This window comes from Paramormyrops kingsleyae, chromosome 3 (genome assembly GCF_048594095.1).
Source record: "Paramormyrops kingsleyae isolate MSU_618 chromosome 3, PKINGS_0.4, whole genome shotgun sequence".
Taxonomy (NCBI): domain Eukaryota; kingdom Metazoa; phylum Chordata; class Actinopteri; order Osteoglossiformes; family Mormyridae; genus Paramormyrops; species Paramormyrops kingsleyae.
The window spans coordinates 15377091-15392787 of NC_132799.1; the positions used below are offsets into that span (position 1 = coordinate 15377091).

Genomic DNA, 15697 nt, shown 5'->3' on the forward strand with positions numbered 1-15697 from the left:
TCTGCTTCTGTGATCTTAAAGCACAACAAAACCTATGCTTTTTCCATCTTGGCTGAGTAATGCTTTCCACATGGTGCTCTCTCCTGGTTACTGCGGGCGACTCAGCGGGACGAGCTTCTTATGGTCAGAGGGGAGATGGATGGCCTTGGAATCCCCTCACCGCCCCCCAACCCCCAGAGATGCGGTGTGTTTATTTTAGGGTCTAGTTCTGGGGCCACCCCGTTCATAGGATGATGAGGTTAAAGCCCGCATTTCATAAGCACGTTTGCTTGTCCTCCGCAGGACTGTCAGAGCTGCTGGCCCATTTTTCGGTTCTCTCAAACCTATTTTAATATCCACTAAAACGGTTCCACATGTGCTCCTCACATACGTGACCGTCCCCCTCGCCTGACTTATTTCAACTGGAAATGGAGTTTGCTTGTGTAACCGTATTTACTGTGCACATTATTTTTTTGGATTATATTAATTAAGTGTATGTCACTGATTTATGTTATATTATTATTATGCTTTGCAGTAATTTTATTGAGGTTAATTTATATTTATTTTACATTACAATGTTATGTTGAATGATCAGATTTAATATTAATTTATTTTATTTTATTTATAATCAGTTACAGCACTTTATTATTTCGGTTATATTTACATGTGTTATATTTAGGTTCAGTATGTTCCCTTGGTTATCCGTTTTATTAGTTCCTATCTGCCCTGGTACACAGGGGGACGGGTTTAGAGGGGAACGGTGAAGAGCGGCTGGGGAAAGAAGTTGGAAGGTGTTGTGCTGCCGTGTTGGTGATTATTAAACGTAATCGTTAGAGAAACTGTAGCCCGCTTACTACCCACAGCCCGAGAGGGAGACTGGCACACGCTACCCACTCATCAAGAAACCAGGGTTACACTTGCAATCAGCCCAGTCTGCCCATGTTAATTGCTCTTAATAATCATCAGGATCCAAAATGACACCACAGATTTCTTTGCTCACTTATTTCAGCATCTAGATAAAATGAAAAGTTGTTATTGGAAATTTGTGATATAGTGGTGTGTGTTAAGGATAATATTTCAACGTTGTGTGAGTGGTTAAATCTTCCGTAAGGTGCGCGCGCCCAAAGAGGGTAGCTCCAGTAATTTGTCTCCTCCATTGCGGTTATCTCACCTCATTTCTCTAGCAGTAGGTAAGGATATCTGCACAGGACTAACGAAAACGCTTGTTCATGAGCAGAAAATGTAATTACCGGGCGCCCGGACTGCACGACAATATATGAGCCAGAAGAAAAAAAGTTAAATAGGCACGGGGGCCGCACTATTGGCGCCTGGGCCTTTACGAGCAGCACTTGGGGGATACACGGCTCATTCAGTACTTCTAATTTCTGAGCACAATACATAAATAACTTACAGCTCACATAACCATTGCCTCATGTCGTTCGTAAAAATAAGCAAGTCATATGTTCTGTTTGTGTGAAAATTCTGGTGCTGTTCTTAAGAAGCACGTTAAGCATTTTGATACGCTAAGCTGAGGTCAATATGCAATCGACCCTTTAATTGAACCGCAATCGGAATGCTGACGTGCGATGGCGCCGGCTGTGCTCCGCATCACGTACGCGGGGCCGGCAGTCAGGAAGCGCCGCTCCCGTCGCACGTATCTGCCGACCGCAGGTCCCGCCTGAGGAATGAAGAGGCGCGCAGCCTGCAGCGCTTCATCACACACTGTCTGGGAACCCCATAGGAAACCATCTACTGTGTTATTGGCTGTTTATGTTTATAGAAAGAGGAATCGTTGAGAGATCATATGTTTTGCGTATGTTTTAACGATGGTTAACTTGTTAAAAACTAAGTCATGTAGCCTAGTGCTCGCCGGCCAATTCGGGACAGCTGCCTCTGTGAGGGGCTGAGATGTGCAGTCATAGGTCTCTGTGTTAAATTGTCATCCATATTCCATATAGTGATTGGTTGTTCACTGTGGTCACCGATATTTCCCAGGAATCATCCCACAATCATAACCAAGAAGTTGTGATGTCCGTTTCATGCTCTAATGACCGAAGTTACCTGTCTTAAGGCTGTTCTGCTGGCACTAGTACCGTCACGGACCCCGTAAACGGTTTCAGATGCGGTGTTACAAGAAGCTGCCTGCTGTTGTTTCTTATGGTTTTTCTCAGGTCCTATTCTGTGATATTCTTTGCTCACAATTCCCCCCGAACAATATCAGTTTTACGCCTTCCCCGGCATCTGTAATAAATTTTATCATAACTCTGCCAACTCCCGTCCCACGTTCTTTATATTGCCTGCTGACATCTCCAACAACAGTCTTCTTCTTCCATTCATATCTGATTTATACCATTCATCGAAGATTTATTTTCCAATAACTATTTATTTCTTGGTAATATTTCGTCCAACATTGCGCGTTTTAGTTGGACGGCACTACAATGTGAAAAATAATTCATTCCAGTTATCAAATGTTTCCCTTACTAACTGTCACTGATCCCGGAAGGCTCTTTCACGTTTAAGTATTAATATGCGCGGTAGGTTAATAATCTATGTTTTGTTGACACGGAAGTGACAGCGTACGGAGACGATGTGAATGATCGCACGTGTCTGACAGGGAGGGACCGCAGCGCAAGCGTCTCTCATCCGAAGAGTAAATGAAGATCTTCTGCTAGCAGGAGGATTGACAGTCTTGCACTGTACGCACCATACATTGCGGCTATCCTGGTGAAGTGCGCACTAATAGTAGTCTTACTTGAAACTTTACTTTGGAAGTGGATCGCTTTTGGATTCTTAACAAGTCGGGACCATCCAGTATGAAGTGCGACCTACGGTAGGAAGGAAGAGAAGCATGTCTTTTGCCTTTGGTGCCCCAGGTTTCTATCGCAGGCAGGACTCTTCGTGTTTGATGCATCGCGGTTTACTTGTTTTGCTTGTGATCACAAGTTATGGGACGGCTCGAGTTTTTATTTCAGCATATTACTTAGATTACTGTGAATGTTACATTTTAAACTCTTTGCATACAACTGTGAATACTTACGGAATCAACTGCGATAGAATTGAACCCAACTTAAAACTTAATAGTGATGTGAATTATTAGATGCTTCACTGTATAACAGTGTCATTTGAAAACCAGATTTGAACAAAAATATTTAACTGTAGTTACAGTTAGTCTTGGCTATTCTAACGCACATTCTTTGGGGGGTAGGACAGCTGACTCATCTGGAATGCTGTTCTCGGAGGACAAGGAAACTGAGTGCACTTACCTTCCCGTTGTCAAGGGGAAAACATCATCTTTCAAAGCACTTTTACTTTTTGTGAGACCTTGACAACTCAAATCAGAGGACAGTTTCTGGAGACTGAGAAAAGGGGGTTATCTGGGCAGCACTAAGCAAGTCCTGTAAGTACCTTGTATCCAGAATTTGATGTACGTGCTTAGTCGGCTCGTGACTTTCAGTCAGAGCAGTGTATACCTTAGCGGTCATGCAAAGAAAGTTAAAGCGGATTGTGGTACCCAGCTGTCTAGCAGTGTGGTGTTGGCACAAAGCAGACGTGGGGCTTACAACGTTGCCTAACGGTGTACACCACTCTCCGATTAATAATGTGCTCCCTCAGGAGGGAGTCTGTCAGTCGGTGACAGTGACACGGTTGCAGGTATCGTGCCCCCTCACTCATTTCAGATGCACCCTTAGTTATTTGGTTCTGGATCCCACAGATATGTTCAGCATCCACCTGAGGCAGCAGCAGACTCTTTGGATACTTCCTGAATATTTTACTGGACCCTGAACGAAGTAAAAAAATGACAGATTTTTAAAAATACTCAGTTCCTACGTATTATTGTTAAATGAATAATTTTTTGGGCATATTTAAATGCAATTTTTACTGTCGTCATCAACCTATATAATCCATCGATCCATCGATTTCCTGTACCTGCATGTCCTCAGCTCTATATATTCGCATAAAAAAAAAACTCAGTTATTCTCTGCAGAAAATTGTACACTTTGGAAAGTAGTCATAACTGCCTTCGTTTGTGGGTGAATAGGACAAGAACTTTCCAAAATCTTCATAACCTTTTCAAAATATGTCAACATTTTGCCTGAGAGATAGGAAAGTGTGAGGATCAGAGGGTTAAGATGCGGTGATCGGAAGGTCGCTGGTTCAGATCCCTAAGTTGGCAAAGTGATTTCACCCTTGGGCCCCAAACCAAGGCCCTTAACCTTCAGTTGCTCCTCGAATGGTCTGCTCCTGTTTTCTCAAGAAATGTATGTGATTTTGGATGCTGAATAAATAAAAAAATAATGAAAAATGGCACATTTCCGTGAAAAAATGTTGTGTTTGTCGTGTCCGTGTATTAGTAGAAAAGCCATCAATACTCAGCAGATTTCAAAATGATCCGATCTTTCATTATACGCTAGAGTTACATTAGTCTGTCAGCACCGAACTTCTTAACATGATGTCACAATTATTTGCCATTTTGTTTTCTTTTTGTTTTGTTCTTTTCAAATGAGAAGCAGTTAATCAACTAATTCTAGAGTACTCTGTTTTTCTTCTTTATTCTGCAGTTTATTAAAATGTGTATCGTATCAGTTGCAGTTTACCATAATTATTTGCAGGTTAAAGCAAAGTTAAGATTTTGACATATATGACATATGCAACTGTATGACGTATGTTCTATGCTTAAATTGTGTAGAATGCTCACTTGACCTTTTTATCTGCCCTTGCTATCGTACAGCTGCACTGTAAATGGTGCATTAAAAACGTTTTTGGATTAAGAAAGCAAAGTAATTTCTTTGTAATAAAGTGGTGACATCTAGTGGTTAATGACGGTACGAGCACGCTTTGGTACCAAACCCTCACTAAACAATATATAGCATAGTATGTAAAATACCATTTAAAAATAAAAAAAAATCTGTAGAGAAACACAACATAATGTCTACACAAATGGGATCTAACAATGCTGATATATGAATTTTATATACATTTGATAAAATAACAGTGTAACTGGTCATTTCTGTGTTCCAATTAGTTGATGAAAACACTTATGCTAAATGTAAAATACAATTTTCAGTATAAGGTTTAATGAAGTCATTTTTCTACCATCACTGGTTATGCACCAGATTTGTTCTTTTTCTATACCAGAGGGCCAGATTTAGATCAAGAGCATTAGAAGATGTCTTTTTACGAACATACAGAAAATCATTTTAGTCTCCCATATACACTGTGGAATGATGGTGCGATTATGTGATAATATAATCAGCCTTTATTGTTATTAAATATGCTCTTTTACTGATTGATGGAGAGTCAAACTAGTCAGTGGAATTGCATCACATTTGATATCTGTGAAACTGATGCAGCCAAGTTAATGAATGTAATGATATCCCTTTAATTTCATTAAAGACTTTTTTCCTGATTGCATACGATCTTAAATGGAGATTGTTCATATTGCCTATGATTTAACCTTGGGCTCATTATAAAAAATTGCATCATTATTTTGTATGGTTCTTCTTCCCTTCTCTTCTATGACAACGAAACCATTCTTACTGCATCAGTTACCTAACCTGCAACTATCACTAACCCTAGAGGGGTTTGAGTGTGAATTAACAATGCAACTGCCCAGTCCATGATATGATGTAGATTTTGACTGGGCCAGACCTCTGTCTCAAAATAGTCTCAAAATTTGCATCAGCCCAGCGAAGTCACAGAGTATTTATCATGCAGGCTCTCTCTCTAGCAGATGCAGGGTGCTGTGGCACCCCAAGCTTTGGTCTGGCATGTTGTCCTTCTTTGAGATACCTTCTCATAATGTTCATCCCATGGTACATAATTCCTTTGCTCCTGGGAAGGGTGCATTCCAAGAGATCTTGGCATGTGTTGTCTGGGAGTTTTGAGGAGTATTATGGAGTGTTTCTGTCTTCTATGGTTACCCCAATCTGATACTATTTGTAGAGTAGGTTGATCTAACCCATTTCTGGTTTAGGTCTTTCTGTTGAATATCTGACTGTGGTAGTAATAGTAGTTAGTCATGGGGTTTTTTCAGTTTTGCACCTAAGATAAAGTTGTTAAGCTCACATAGAGTTGGTTTTGGCTGGTTATTTACAATTATGACTGGTTCCAGTATCAATAAGATCAACAAGTTGCAATTTTCACCCGTTTATAAAGCCAGATACCTTAAACCTTCATTCAGATTAAGGCCCCTGTTCAAAGGTACAACAGCTCTGCCCTCCTTCCAGCACCTTGAGATTCGTCAGATTGTTTATCCATATGAGTATGATGTACTGTATATCCAACTGCACCATGACTGCCTTACATTTCGGAAGAGTTTGCTGTGGTTTCTACAAAACTAAGCTTACAGTACATGGTGGAAATGTCAAGGGCTCATCAAGCAAGCCAAATTTTCAAAGAGGAACCTGGGGCTTTTTGTGGTTTTTAGTCTTTTGAGTCTTTAGTCTTTGTGTCTCTGCCTGCCAGTGTTTCTGTTTGTGGGTTCCTTGAAAAAAAAAAAATTTTTACGTTAGTGTGAACCCCCCCCCCCCCCCCCCGAAAGATGTAAGGGTCAGCAAAACACATGTGTGTGTCAGTAAATCTGCAGTGCTAGCCAGCGGAGAAGCCGTGTGGTGGGTTTATCCCAAGAACATTCATATCAGCACACAAAGCCAAATATATATACATTGCGATAAGCCTCTCTAAACTTAGAGGGAATGAAGATTATGGCCATACACTGAAGAGTCTTTCGCCGATTTTTTGTAGCTTTTTTGTTGGATTTTTAAGAATGTTTACAGGGCGAGCGGAACCCTGCCATGCAGCAAATCCGATTTGCCCTAATCCCAGCAAAACCTCAGTTCAGTATAATCCTTAAGGCCCTGAAGTGAGAAATCCTTCTCACATGATAAAATGGAAAAGTGAGGCTGTGTACCACAGGTAGGTGGGAGGGAAATGGTGAACCCTTAGCTGTCCTGACTTCTCGCTGTCGCTGACTGGAAAATCACTCTGCCTTCTGCCGGGGGCATTTCAGCTTCTTGAGTTGGGGGCTGTTTTACATTGTTAGAATATAATGGGGCTGTGATCTTGTGCTGCCACTCCAAATTCCACACTGTATGCTGCACCCCTATGGGAGACCCTTCATCTCTCAGCCTCAGTGGTGGCTTAAGTAAACTGGCTTGAATGGTTACCTAGAGAGCAAGTTGTGTAAAAGAGTTGAAGTGATCTGGGTCACGTGCCAACGTGTCCATGTGAGGGACAGGGAAGGAGAAGCAGGAGAAACATTTTAGCCTTTACATTTATGTCAATCCATCTTCCAACTATCCATCCAGTATAGGACCATTGGGGGCCTGGGGTCTATCACAGGCAGCACAGGACATAAAGCACCCTGGGGGGCATGCCAGTCCATCGTAGGGCGCATACTCATGTACACACACTAAAGGCAATCTATTGTGGGGGGAAACCAGAGTACAAGGAGGAAAGCTGTACGGCAAAGGGAGAATATGCCAGCTCCACAAACATCTGAACCTCCAGCCATGGAAGAGTGAGGTGACAGTGCCATGCACTGCACTGCTGTCCCAACCACTCTACCTTTTTCGGGAGGTTTAGTATAATATATATATATTTAAAAAAAAATTAAATAAATAAACTGCAATGGCCTCTATTCTCCACTAGAGGGAGGCTGTTGCATTCTGAATCGAGTCTGCAATAAGCTTCTAAAATTTGAAACTTCTTAATTTAACGTAGGAAAACCCAAGACCATCAAATCCTAACACTGCAATGAAATTAGTTCTAATTAATGCTTAATTATTCTGCATGCTATTCTGTTTATTTGATTGTCTTCTTATATAGGAGTAAATATTAGCTGAGCATTTGTGCCCCTGCATGTCTGTCCATCGATTTGCAGCGGTAGGGATGTCAAACACTTTCTTGTTTTAAGCTGTAACATGCTATAAGTTGCGTGAGAAACTGTAAGACTGATGTTCTGACTAAAATATCCTCACAAAAGTGTTAAAAACGCATTTGGGGAAGTGCTCCTTTGCTGCGGCTTCCACTTCACAATAATAGGCAAGAAAAATACTTTTTTATTTTTGGCAAAGGTTGCAGATCTTCAATTTAACCGTATGGTATGAAAACCATTTTAGACAAGCTATTTGCCTTGTACATTAACTCATGTAGTATTTAAAACAGAAGTGTTGTATTGCATTATTAGAGCCTGCACTATCTATTTTAAATGAATTTTGCACTCTGTTCATAATCCAAATTAATTTACTGGGTTCGACAGGATCTCTAGTACAAAATTGTAATTTTTTTTTTTAACTCATGCCGATGCATTCAGGTCAGTCTCTCGCAGAAACATTTGGATGGCATTGACGGGAGCAGAAGAGAGCATCACTCTCAGTAAAGTGCACACGTCAGTGCGGGGGGGTTTTGGCGAAAAGCCCTCATCTCTCATCTCTGGACCAAACACAAAGTTTTTTTTTTCCTGCCAGTCCCAAACACCTTGGAAAGAGAGCCCCATACCCCAGCTCTTTTATCGGGGGGAGCAACACCAAGACTCTAGGCTTTTGTGTCAGAATAGGGGTACAGGGGACGATTCGACAAGATCTCATGCTTGTTTTTGACCTGAGGCCTCCAGCTCTGAGACTCCAGTGGCGGTTGTTCAGCATTCTTTGTCCGTTTCTGCATTTGGTGCTGGACTGCATGGCTCCAAACAGACCGCAGAATTGCAAAAACCCTTGCCCTCAGCCGCCATGTGACGCGTGCATGCTCAGGCCAGGACAGAAGTCGTCGTGTGGGGGGGTAGCTGATAGGTACTGAGCTTAGAAGGTTCCCATGAGAAAGCTGTTGTAGCAGAGCGCAGGGCGGAAGCTGCGGTCGGCGCGGTTGCAGCGCGACACTCGCCAGCATGCGCTTGCAGCCACCATTTGGATCCCTGTCCCAGGTCACGGGGAGGCTCTACGGCAGTCATGTGACCCAGCTGGCGGAAACCTCAAGACCCTGGTTCAAGAGGTGATGGATCGGTCACAGAGATTCTAGCTGGGTCAAAGCCCTTTGCAGCGTGAAAGTTATTTTCTCTTGCTTTTTTTTTTTTTTAAACTAACGGCAACCAGAGCCTGAAAAAATAACTTTATAAACTTTTCTACTGTTGAGAATTTCTTGTATTATTTTCTTTATAAGTTTCTTGCTAAAAATATGCTGAGAGCTGTTCCTGTATGTGATTCGCCATTGGCATCTCTGCCTTTCCCATCTCAATTTTTATGTTTTTTTTTTATTATGCTGCATATGGTGCAGGTAGCAAAAGAATCCGCGATTTGGAGCTTTTTCTGAAGTTAGCAGCTGAGATGGGAAATACGAAGGGATAGTGCGTCACTTTTTTTCACTGCTTCTCTGACAGGCTTCCATAAGGTACGCTGTATGTTACGCACAGCGGAGAAATTGTTGTGGAGGGATGGCGTGAAATTTTTGGTCTTGGCTTGTCGAAAGGAGGCATTTGTCCTCTCAGAAACTGGGGTTTTTCTGATTTGCAGGAGATTCAGTACCATAGCCAAGGCATGGCCTGCGATGACGGCTTCTTGGTTCTGTCTTCGGGTTACTAGGAGAAGCAGCATCCATTCTGGGTTCAGCCTGTTCTGGGGCATCTCTCTGCCAATAAGGACTCTGTGTCCTTCTCTGCTGTGACTTCACCTGCTCTTACAGAACAGAATGACAGACATCCTCACTTGTTATAATTAGGCTGACACCCCTAACCCCACATCAGGCTACGCATTTCAGGTCAGGATAGTACTGATGTAATGTGGGTTTCTCAGTCATTTCACGCTATTCATCTTCACAGCAAAAACACTAAACCTGTTTCCATTATCGGAAGTTTCTTTCAAACTTCAAAAGGGGAAACAGAAATATCTCGCAAAGACATTCCCACTGTGAACAGTTGAATATAATGGTAATGTTAAGTATACAATTTTAGTAGAATAAATGGTGTTTTACATTAATTGCACCTTCATAATGCATTCATAGAACATTTAGTGCGCCTTCATAATGCCTTTATAATGCATTCATAGAACATTCAGTGCACCTTCATAATGCCTTCATACTGCATTTATAGAACATTTAGTGCACCTTCATAATGCACTGATAATGCATTCATAAGCATTATGAAACATCCTAACATAACAGCTTTAAAATATATTATTAACAAACATTATGCGATTATCTGATTATAAATTTATTATTATCATCAGTTTGTTATTGATGTATATTAAAGCTGTTTCTATATGTTAGGATGTTATGGTATACTTACATGCTGGCTATGAATGTTCTATGAATGCATTATAAAGGCATTATAAAGGTGCAGTTAATGTAAAGCGTTAACAAATACATTTCTTTTAACACTAAATTAAAATAAGTCATTAACACGCATAATCGGCATCTGGTGAAATCGGAAGCTCCCTTACTATTGAGTTTTTGTTTGAAATGCTCCACTGGAGAGGGTACGGTTCAACCTGCCAAGCAACCAGATATAGTGCTATGCCCTCATGCTTACTTTTTATGTACGAAGTAACAGCCCTTGGTGATATGCACTAAAGACACCTGGCATCCCTGTTGACATTAGCCCAGGGCAGCAGCTCAGGGAGTCTATGTCCAGCCCGTTGCAACCCAAGTGTTATGTGAACTCATGTAGATGTGGCCGTGACCCATAGAGAGCTCCTTCTTTGGCCACACATTCATGAGAAAAACGTGTTTGTTTACAGAAATCAGGACAAAGGCCATCGTCATAGAGGGACATCAGCGGTCCCCGTGACTGCCAGAAAGGGCAATTCCCAGCTGTGCCCATGCCTTTGTCAAGAAATGTTCTTCCCGTCTGAGTCACTTCAGCCTAGGCCCAGCATGTGGGCTTCTGGTTTTCCACATGAGACAGGAAGTGCAAGTATGGACAACTCTTGTTCCTCAGTGGAGAATGCATTTGGTAGGGGTCCCCTCTCTAGAATTGGAGGGGTTTGAGTCTTGGGACAGCACGTGCATTTTGTTGTGGTATTGCTCATGTGCTTCAGTGGGGTGGCTGCGACATGGAGGCAGATGTTGGCTTCACACACTGGTTGGTAAGTTGCAAGTGACCAGCCTGTGTTTTTTTGTCACATTCATTTGTATGGATACTGAGAGCAAGTATCCAGCCTCACTCTGAGCAGTGAGAGCCCACAGTACCTCTGCTCACTGACAAGGCATCACCTCATGAGACACATTGATTTTGGCCCATACAGTTGCCCATGCTCTGGCCCTAAGAGACCTCTCTGTTGTTTCTGGCTCCATATATAATAAGTCCATTGACTGACTTGCCAGGTTATGGAAACATCGTAGAGGCTCAGACACCAGTAACCAGGGCCCTAGGGATGGGGATGCTCGTGGGACAGTTCTTAGGGCAGAATGAAAAATGATTGGTTCAGAGAGATAACCAATCAGACTGTAGAGGAGGTGGATCCAAGCAACTAGAAGAGGTGGGACCAAGACATCTCATTGGTTGGTCCTGCCTCCTCTAGTTGCTTGGACCCACCTCCTCTACAGTCTGATTGGTTATCTCTCGGAATCAATTACTAATTGTTCTGCCCTTAGCACATTTTTGTGTAAGTAAAATTCCCATGAGCGATGGGGATCCTGGGCCGAGGAGAGGTGGGCATCATTAATGGGAGTGGTTATGGCCAAGAGGCTGTGGGACAAAGCCGGATAGTGCTCTGTCTATCATCCCCACTCATTACCACGATGAGCGCGATTGCACAGCAAAGCGTGCAGATCAAAAGCGACATCACTGCCTGTTAACATGCTGCTTAAGCACAGGGACATGTGGACTGGCAGCACAAGACACAAAATCACCCATCGCTGCAGCACTTTCTGGAAGCTATTCGATTTATTCTGTGGCTGCTTTCTGTGCTGTGGCTAAGGGTCCCTCTGATCCACTCAGCCTTCTCTGAAAATGATTTAGGACATCTATGGAGTGCTTTGTAGCCCCATTGAATGAAAAAATAATGTGACTGGAAGATGCTGGACCACATCCATTACCATTGGGTGATATTAATTAGGGATTTAACAGTATTGTGCTAGAATTTATCAAACACTTGTAGCTCCAAGTCCTGGCCTGGCTGGGACACTCATAAATTCCCAGATCTTACAAATATCTGCTCATTTCTCCTTCAACATCCTTAAAGACTCCACCTTTCAGGCTGGCAACTGTCCAAGCCCTCTCTTGTCACCCCAGAGAAAATCTTAAGTTTCCATCTTTCAGCAAATACTCTCCCTTTCAGAAGCCGATGAAGAGCTCCTCATTAGATGGTAAGGCTCAAGCTTAAGTGTCAGCAGAAGTCCTGTGTGTGTCTCCCAGTGACCACAGATCAGATTTGCTCTCCTGCGTCTTGGCGCCTCTTCTTTCTTCATGTTAAGCAGCGGAGTAGAATTAAGTCACACTTAGCTGTATGGCGTCATGTGTCTTGTCATTTCATCGCCACACTCAACAGTGATGTTCAGGGTTTCTAGATGGTGTCCATCACCTCCTGATGCTTCACGTAAGACATATTCAGCAAAGTCAGGGTTCAGTTCCCGTGGTTAAGGAAATGTGGGCGAGACCACATATAACTACGATGCACGCTCCATTTGTTAAACAAACAAGCAAATGCATTTGTTTGTTTGTTTATTTGTTTAAGTCATTAGACTGGTCATGTGTGGCTCAGGGGGCTCAGCCCCTGTGCCTGTGAAGGTCGCTGGTTTGAGTCCCAGCCTTAGCAGAATAGTCACAAGTCATTGGTGCCCTGTGCAAGGCCTTTAACCCCCCACTTTAGGGGAGCTGCAGGCTGGCTGACCCTGTACTGTGACCCCCAAGCTTGTTCTCACGTTTGCATGTGTCTGTGTGTGTCATGCAGAACAAGATGGGGTAGAAGAAGAAACAGACTAATGCACACTGTGCGCCTCAGCATGCGTCGTCGCCGCTCTGTGATTTTACGTGGCCTACCACTTCATGGCTGAGTTGCTGTTGTTCCCAATTGCTTCCACTTTGTTATAATGCCACTAACAGTTGACCGTGGAATATTTAGTAGTGAGGAAACTTCACAAATGGACTTTTTGCACAGGTGGCATCCTATCACAGTACCATGCTTGAGTTCACTGACCTCCTGAGAGCGACCCATTCTTTCGCAAATGTTTGTAGAAGCAGTCTGCATGCCTAGGTGCTTGATTTTATGCACCTGTGGCTATGGAAGTGATTGGAAGACCTGAATTCAATGATTTGGAGGGATGTCCCAATACTTTTGGCAATATAGTGTATATTAAATGCCACCCTTGTGAAAACAGAAGTTCCTGCAAACTCAGCGCTGAGGAAGTCGGCGAGTCTGACCACCCGTTCTTCCTATTTTATCCTCCTGTTTTCTTTTTTGAAGTTTGAATTGACTTAAAACAAAGGGGAAATCTCTGTAGTTTGGGACCCAAGTGGCATTCTAGACAGATTGTGGTTTACAGACTGCTTGGCTTCGGAAGGAAAAGGTTCACAAAGGACCAGGCTACTTGTGTTTGTTTGGGCTGAGACCTGCTACCTCCCGAGACCAGCGGCACTTTTTTGGTCCGTCAGGATATGGTGGCATCTCCATGGCGTACCTGAAATAACCCAAAAAAGTGGAATGGAGAAGCTTTCATGGTGTTCTGCGTCATTTGTTTTTCTGCTGCTCAAAATACCACTTAAAACAATATGTTGTCAGGGGAAACCTTTGGGCTCCTTTCCAGAATGCTGAAGCTGTTTGATACAGCACTGAGTGTCCAGTCCAAAACAATTGCATGTTTCAGGGGTCAGGTATTAAAATTAAAAAATCTGCTTTACACGTTCTTTAAAAATGTATAACTGTATCCAAACACCTGAAATTTTTGCAAAAACACAAGTTCCATTGTCAGGTTTGGACCCCCAGAATGGTGCTGCCAAGCCCAGATGGGATTGCCAGATCAGAGTCTGGCCTGCTGCCTGCTGCCCATTAGGGGCTCCTGAGAAGACGAGAAGCTTCCAAAGGACAAGCGAACAATAACCTGGTCAGTAAGCCCAGCCACAGGGGCCACTTTGCTGCTTCCAGATCGTAATGCATGCAGGAGGTATAGGAGTAAAAATGAATGTAAACGTGAATGTAAGGCCCAATCCGAAACTATACCCTCGACACTCTGCCTTCATTTCGAGTCACACTCCCGCCGAGCCACCCTCACAACACGCCCTATGCACTTAAACTGAAGGAAATTGTCACAAGAAAGATTTGAGACAGACTTGCCCTCGCAGCGCCTTTTTACAGTCTTCTTTACCGGAAAAAGGAAATGCATTACGTAGTGATTTGACCAAATGGATCCATCAAGAAGCTGTATTGTATTTTCTTTAATGACATATCAGTTATTTTAAAAAAGTACAAAGTTTAACTAATGCGAGAAAACGACGGCTAAGTCGTCTTATTGCACTGAGTAATTTTAAAGTATGTACACGTGTCATATTGACGATTGTACAATTTCTACCATAGCTAACTTAGTTTACACGCATAAAACATTACGCATTACTTCTGTACCAAATACCAGATCAGATCTGTAGAGGAAAAAACAGGCAAATATGAAACATAAATTGTTATTGCTGGTGTGATGTTGATCAAGTTTGCGTACTAATGTTTCTTTGCGTGGTTTCTAGTTTGAAAAGTACACAAAATCTCTCGTAATCGGATCACGATAAAATCTATCTGTACTGACCAGCTACAAATAACTGCTTTCCTTAATAATAATAATTAATTAATAATTAATAATTGGATTAATAATTTTTTTCTGCAGCGATGAATTATAACATGTAACATAGACTTTCTATGTGTATTTCACAGTGCTGTTAGAATCCAATTATTAAATTATCGCACTGTTCTGTTTCCTGTGCGCTAGGAATTGTGGGATATGGAAGTGGTAGTGGAATCGCGCGAGCCACCATCGTTGCTGACTCGCTAAAGAAGGGCATAATCGACCACTCCCCCTTAGCCCTTGCTGCTTTGAGACACACTTCAACATGGCGACGGGTCTCGGGAACGCGCAAATGAAGGCGAAGTGGTGAGGCGGAGTGTGTAGGGATGGGTTTGGGATTGGGCCTAAAGCTGCTTAGAAGGCTAACTTGTCAGGTGCTGCAATAAAAGCTGCTTTGATAGGCCGACTGTCAGGTGCTGCACTAAAAGCTGCTTTGATAGGCCGACTGTAAGGTGCTGCACTAAAAGTTTCTTTGATAGGCCGACTTGTCAGGTGCTGCACTAAAAGCTGCTTTGATAGGCCGACTGTCAGGTGTTGCACTAAAATCTTTTTTGGAGGGTATTTAGGTGCCTGTAGTGGTCCACCTGTAGATGACCTTAAGGCAAAAGATTCTCTGTCCACATAGCAGTGTATATTTTTATGTTTGTGTATATTTATCTTTTCCTTTATGAAATGTTCTTCAAAAAAGACAAATTAAGAAAAAACAGTGCAAAATATCATGGTAATTTAACTGTGAAATACCCCAGGTATGACAAATGTTTATTGTGGGTAATTAGCAGAGGTTTTTATTGTGTCCAACTGACATTAGCATGAGCTTCTGCCACAGGCGCAGTGTGTGAACCTTTAAACACCTTTCAAAACAACCTTGTAAAACGGGTTTTCTGGCTTTAATCTCGAGCTGCATCTCTAGTGTAAGATGCTAGACAAGCAGTCACATGACCAGAGAGTCCAGTTTGAAGAA

The 15697-nt window shown here is 42.5% G+C and overlaps 1 long non-coding RNA gene across 1 annotated transcript in view; it reads left to right on the forward strand.

Moving 5' to 3' along the window:
• The first annotated feature begins 2629 nt into the window (after positions 1 to 2629).
• Positions 2630 to 15697, forward strand: part of LOC111839954 (uncharacterized) — a 47818-nt gene continuing 34750 nt past the window's right edge. The window contains exons 1-2 of the long non-coding RNA XR_002837237.2: positions 2630 to 2809; positions 3185 to 3376. This is a non-coding gene — a long non-coding RNA (uncharacterized lncRNA). The remainder of the gene's footprint in view (positions 2810 to 3184; positions 3377 to 15697) is intronic.